We start from the raw sequence: 6,730 nt of genomic DNA on the forward strand, positions 1-6,730 counted from the left end.
GACTACCAGACTGGCAGTGAAGCAGTCTGCTACCTGATCTAGCCATGACTTCCAGACTGGCGGTGAAGCAGTCTGCTGCCTCATCAAGCCCTGACTACCAGATTCGCAGTAAAGGAGTCTCCTCCCTGATCTAGCCATGACTACCAGACTGGCAGTGAAGCAGTGTGCTCCCTGATCTAGCCCTGACTACCAGATTGGCAGTGAAGCAGTCTCCTTTCTAATCTAGCCTTGACTACCAGACTGGCAGTGAAGCAGTCTGCTCCCTGATCTATCCCTGACTACCAGACTGGCAGTGAAGCAGTCTGCTGCCTCATCTAGCCTTGACTACCAGACTGGCAGTGACGCAGTCTGCTGCCTGATCTAGCCCTGACTACCAGACTGGCAGAGAAGCAGTCTGTTCCCTGATCTAGCCCTGACTATCAAACTGGCAGTGAAGCAATCTCCTGCCTGATCTAGCCCTGATTACCAGACTGGCAGTGAAGCAGTCTGCTCCCTGATCTAGCCCTGACTACCAGACTGGCAGTGAGGCAGTTTGCTCCCTAATCAAGCCCTGACTACCAGACTGGCAGTGAAGCAGTCTGCTCCCTGATCTAGCCCTGACTACCAGACTGGCAGTGAAGCAGTCTGCTATTTGATCTAGCCCTGACTACCACACTGGCAGTGAAGCAGTCTGCTCCTTGACCTAGCCCTGACTACCAGACTGGCAGTAAAGCAGTCTGTTGCCTGATCTAGCATTGACTACGAGACTGGCAGTGAAGAAGTCTTCTGCCTGATCTAGCCCTGACTACCAGACTGGCAGTGAAGCAGTCTGCTCCCTGATCTAGCCCTGACTACCAGACTGGCAGTGAAGCAGTTTGCTCCCTAATCAAGCCCTGACTACCAGACTGGCAGTGAAGCAGTCTGCTCCCTGATCTAGCCCTGACTACCAGACTGGCATTGAAGCAGTCTGTTACCTGATCTAGCACTGACAACCAGACTGGCAGTGAAGCAGTCTGGTCTCTGATCTAGCCCTGACTACCAGACTGGCAGTGAAGCAGTCTGCTCCCATATCTAGCAATGACTACCAGATTTGCAGTGAAGCATTCTGCTCCATGTTCTAGCCCTGACTACCAGACTGACAGTGAAGCAATCTGCTGCCTGATCTAGCCTTGACTACCAGACTGGCAGTGAAGCAGTTTTCTCCCTGATCTAGCCCTGACTAAGAGACTGGCATTGAAGCAGTCTGCTCACTGATCTAGCCCTGACTACCAGACTGGCAGAGAAGCAGTCTGCTCCCTGATCTAGCCCTGACTACCAGTTTGGCAATTAAGCAGTGTGCTGCCTGATCTAGCCCTGACTACCAGACTGGCAGTGAAGCAGTCTGCTGCCTGATCTAGCCCTCACAACCAGACTTGCAGTGAAGCAGTCTGCTCCCTGATCTAGCCCTGACTACCAGACTGGCAGTGAAGCAGTCTGCTGCCTGATCTAGCCCTGACTAACAGGCAGTGAAGCAGTCTGCTCCCTGATCTAGCCCTGACTACCAGACTGGCAGCGAAGCAGTCTGCTCCCTGATCTAGCCCTGACTACATGACTGGCAGTTATGCAGTTTGCTCAATGATCTAGCCCTGACTACCAGACTGGCAGTGAAGCAGTCTGCTCCCTCACCTAGCCCTGACTACCATACTCTCAGTGAAGCAGTCTGCTCCCTGATCTAGCCCTGACTGCCAGACTGGCAGTAAAGCAGTCTGCTGCCTGATCTAGCCCTGACTACCAGACTAGCAGTGAAGCAGTCTGCTGCCTTATCTAGCCCTGACTTCCAGACTGGCAGTGAAGCAGTCTGTTGCCTGATCTAACCTTGACTACCAGACTGGCAGTGAAGCAGTCTGCTCCCTGATCTAGCCCTGACTACCAGATTGGCAGTGAAGCAGTCTCCTGTCTGATCTAGCCTTGACTACCAGACTGGCAGTGAAGCAGTTTGCTCCCTGATCTATCCATGACTACCAGACTGGCAGTGAAGCAGTCTGCTACCTCATCTAGCCTTGACTACCAGACTGGCAGTGAAGCAGTCTACTGCCTGATCTAGCCTTGACTACCAGACTGGCAGTGAACCAGTCTGCTGCCTGATCTAGCCCTGACTACCAGACTGGAAGGGAAGCAGTCTGTTCCCTGATCTAGCCCTGACTATCAAACTGGCAGTGAAGCAGTCTCCTGCCTGATCTAGCCCTGATTACCAGACTGGCAGTGAAGCAGTCTGCTCCCTGATATAGCCCTGACTACCAGACTGGCAGCGAAGCAGTCTGCTTCCTGATCTAGCCCTGACTACCAGACTGGCAGTGATGCAATTTGCCCCACGATCTAGCTCTGACTACAAGACTGGCAGTGAAGCAGTCTGCTCCGTGATCTAGCCCTGACTACCAGACTGGCAGTGAAGCAGTCTGCTCCCTGATCTAACCCTGACTACCAGACTGGCAGTGAAGCAGTCTGCTGCCTGATCTAGCCCTGACTACCAGACTGGCAGTGAAGCAGCCTCCTCCTTGATCTAGCCTTGGTTACCGGACTGGCAGTAAAGCAGTCTGCTGCCTGATCTAACCATGACTACCAGACTGGCAGTAAAGCAGTCTGCTGCCTGATCTAGCCCTGACTACCAGACTGGCAGTGAAGCAATCTGCTCCCTGATCTAGCCCTGACTACCAGACTGGCAGTGAAGCAGTCTGCTGCCTGATCTAGCCCTGACTATATGACTGGGAGTGAAGCAGTCTGCTGCCTGATCTAGCCCTGACTGCCAGTCTGGCAGTTAAGCAGTCTGCTCCCTGATTTAGCCCTGACAACCAGACTGGCATTGAAGCAGTCTGCTCCCTGATCTAGCCCTGACTACAAGACTGGCAGTGAAGCAGTCTTCTGCCTGATCTAGCCCTGACTACCAGACTGGCAGTGAAGCAGTCTGCTGCCTGATCTAGCCCTGACTACCAGACTGGCAGTGAAGCAGTATGCTCCCTGATCTAGCTCTGACTACCAGACTGGCAGTGAAGCAGTCTGCTCCTTGATCTAGCCCTGACTACCAGACTGGCAGTGAAGCAGTCTGCTCTCTGATCTAGCCCTGACTACCAGACTGGCAGTGAAGCAGTCTGCTGCCTGATCTAGCCCTGACTACCAGACTGACAGTGAAGCAGTCTGCTGCCTGATCTAGCAGTGACTACCAGACTGGCAGTGAAGCAGTCTGCTGCCTGATTTAGCCCTGTCTACCAGACTGGCAGTGAAGCAGTCTGCTGCCTGATCTAGCAGTGACTACCAGACTGGCAGTGAAGCAGTCTGCTCCTGGATCTAGCCTTGACTAACAGACTGGCAGTGAAGCAGTCTGCTCCCTGATCTAGCCCTGACTACCAGACTGACAGTGAAGCAGTCTGCTGCCTGATCTAGCCCTGACTACCAGACTATCAGTGAAACAGTCTGCTGCCTTATCTAGCCCTGTCTGCCAGACTGGCAGTGAAGCAGTCTGCTGCCTGATCTAGCTCTGACTACGAGACTGGCAGTGAAACAGTCTCCTCCTTGATCTAGCCCTGACTACCAGACAGGCAGAGAAGCAGTCTGCTCCCTGATCTAGCCCTGACTACCAGTCTGGCAGTGAAGCAGTCTGCTGCCTGATCTATCCCTGACTACCAGACTGGCAGTGAAGGAGTCTCCTACCTGATCTAGCCCTGACAACAAGGCTGGCAGTTAAGCAGTCTGCTCATTAATCTAGCCCTGACTACCAGACTGTCAGTGAAGCAGTCTGCTCTCTGATCTAGCCCTGACAACCAGACTGGTAGAGAAGCAGTCTGCTCCCTGATCTAGCCCTGACTACATGACTGGCAGTTATGCAGTTTGCTCAATGATCTAGCCCTGACTACCAGACTGGCAGTGAAGCAGTCTGCTCCCTGACCTAGCCCTGACTACCATACTCTCAGTGAAGCAGTCTGCTCCCTGATCTAGCCCTGACTGCCAGACTGGCAGTAAAGCAGTCTGCTGCCTGATCTAGCCCTGACTACCAGACTAGCAGTGAAGCAGTCTGCTGCCTTATCTAGCCCTGACTTCCAGACTGGCAGTGAAGCAGTCTGCTGCCTGATCTAACCTTGACTACCAGACTGGCAGTGAAGCAGTCTGCTCCCTGATCTAGCCCTGACTACCAGATTGGCAGTGAAGCAGTCTCCTGTCTGATCTAGCCTTGACTACCAGACTGGCAGTGAAGCAGTCTACTGCCTGATCTAGCCTTGACTACCAGACTGGCAGTGAACCAGTCTGCTGCCTGATCTAGCCCTGACTACCAGACTGGAAGGGAAGCAGTCTGTTCCCTGATCTAGCCCTGACTATCAAACTGGCAGTGAAGCAGTCTCCTGCCTGATCTAGCCCTGATTACCAGACTGGCAGTGAAGCAGTCTGCTCCCTGATATAGCCCTGACTACCAGACTGGCAGTGAAGCAGTTTGCTCCCTAATCTAGCCCTGACTACCAGACCGGCAGTGAAGCAGTCTGCTCCCTGATCTAGCCCTGACTACCAGACTGGCAGTGAAGCAGTCTGCTCTTTGATCTAGCCCTGACTACCACACTGGCAGTGAAGCAGTCTGCTCCCTGACCTACCCCTGACTACCAGACTGGCAGTGAAGCAGTCTGTTGCATGATCTAGCATTGACTACGACACTGGCAGTGAAGAAGTCTTCTCCCTGATCTAGCCCTGACTACCAGACTGGCAGTGAAGCAGTCTGCTGCCTGATCTAGCCCTGACTATATGACTGGCAGTGAAGCAGTCTTCCGCCTGATCTAGCCCTGACTGCCAGTCTGGCAGTTAAGCAGTCTGCTCCCTGATTTAGCCCTGACAACCAGACTGGCATTGAAGCAGTCTGCTCCCTGATCTAGCCCTGACTACCAGACTGGCAGTGAAGCAGTCTGCTGCCTGATCTAGCCCTGACTACCAGACTGGCAGTGAAGCAGTCTGCTGCCTGATCTAGCCCTGACTACCAGACTGGCAGTGAAGCAGTATGCTCCCTGATCTAGCTCTGACTACCAGACTGGCAGTGAAGCAGTCTGCTCCTTGATCTAGCCCTGACTACCAGACTGGCAGTGAAGCAGTCTGCTCTCTGATCTAGCCCTGACTACCAGACTGGCAGTGAAGCAGTCTGCTGCCTGATCTAGCCCTGACTACCAGACTGGCAGTGAAGCAGTCTGCTGCCTGATCTAGCAGTGACTACCAGACTGGCAGTGAAGCAGTCTGCTGCCTGATCTAGCCCAGACTACCAGACTGGCAGTGAAGCAGTCTGCTCCCGGATCTAGCCTTGACTAACAGACTGGCAGTGAAGCAGTCTGCTCCCTGATCTAGCCCTCACTACCAGACTGACAGTGAAGCAGTCTGCTGCCTGATCTAGCTCTAACTACCAGACTATCAGTGAAACAGTCTGCTGCCTTATCTAGCCCTGTCTGCCAGACTGGCAGTGAAGCAGTCTGCTGCCTGATCTAGCTCTGACTACCAGACTGGCAGTGAAACAGTCTCCTCCTTGATCAAGCCCTGACTACCAGACTGGCAGTGAAGCAGTCTGCTGCCTGATCTAGCCCTGACTATATGACTGGCAGTGAAGCAGTCTGCTGCCTAATCTAGCCCTGACTACCAGTCTGGCAGTTAAGGAGTCTGCTCGCTGATTTAGCCCTGACAACCAGACTGGCAGTGAAGCAGTTTGCTCCCTAATCTAGCCCTGACTACCAGACTGGCAGTGAAGCAGTCTGCTGCCTGATGTAGCCCTGACTACCAGACTGGCAGTGAAGCAGTCTGCTGCCTGATCTAGCAGTGACTACCAGACTGGCAGTGAAGCAGTCTGCTGCCTGATCTAGCCCAGACTACCAGACTGGCAGTGAAGCAGTATGCTCCCTGATCTAGCCCTGACTCCCAGACTGGCAGTGAAACCGTCTGCTGCCTTATCTAGCTCTGACTACCAGACTGGCAGTGAAGCAGTCTGCTGCCTGATCTAGCCCTGACTACCAGACTGGCAGTGAAGCAGTCTGCTCCCTGATCTAGCCCTGACTACCAGACTGACAGTGAAGCAGTCTGCTGCCTGATCTAGCCCTGACTACCAGACTATCAGTGAAACAGTCTGCTGCCTTATCTAGCCCTGACTACCAGACTGGCAGTGAAGCAGTCTGCTGCCTGATCTAGCCCTGACTACCAGACTGGCAGAGAAACAGTCTGCTCCCTGATCTAGCCCTGACTACCAGACTGGCAGTGAAGCAGTCTGCTGCCTGATCTAGCTCTGACTACCAGACTGGCAGTGAAGGAGTCTCCTACCTGATCTAGCCCTGACAACAAGGCTGGCAGTGAAGCAGTCTGCTCAATGATCTAGCCCTGACTACCAGACTGTCAGTGAAGCAGTCTGCTCTCTGATCTAGCCCTGACAATCAGACTGGCAGTGAAGCAGTCTGCTCCCTGATCTAGCCCTGACTACCAGACTGGCAGTGAAGCAGTCTGCTGCCTGATCTAGCTCTGACTACCAGACTGGCAGTGAAGGAGTCTCCTACCTGATCTAGCCCTGACAACAAGGCTGGCAGTGAAGCAGTCTGCTCAATGATCTAGCCCTGACTACCAGACTGTCAGTGAAGCAGTCTGCTCTCTGATCTAGCCCTGACAATCAGACTGGCAGTGAAGCAGTCTGCTCCCTGATCTAGCCCTGACTACATGACTGGCAGTTATGCAGTCTGCTCAATGATCTAGCCCTGACTACCAGACTGGCAGT

This window comes from Cherax quadricarinatus, chromosome 74 (genome assembly GCF_038502225.1).
Source record: "Cherax quadricarinatus isolate ZL_2023a chromosome 74, ASM3850222v1, whole genome shotgun sequence".
NCBI classification, from domain to species: Eukaryota; Metazoa; Arthropoda; class Malacostraca; order Decapoda; family Parastacidae; genus Cherax; species Cherax quadricarinatus.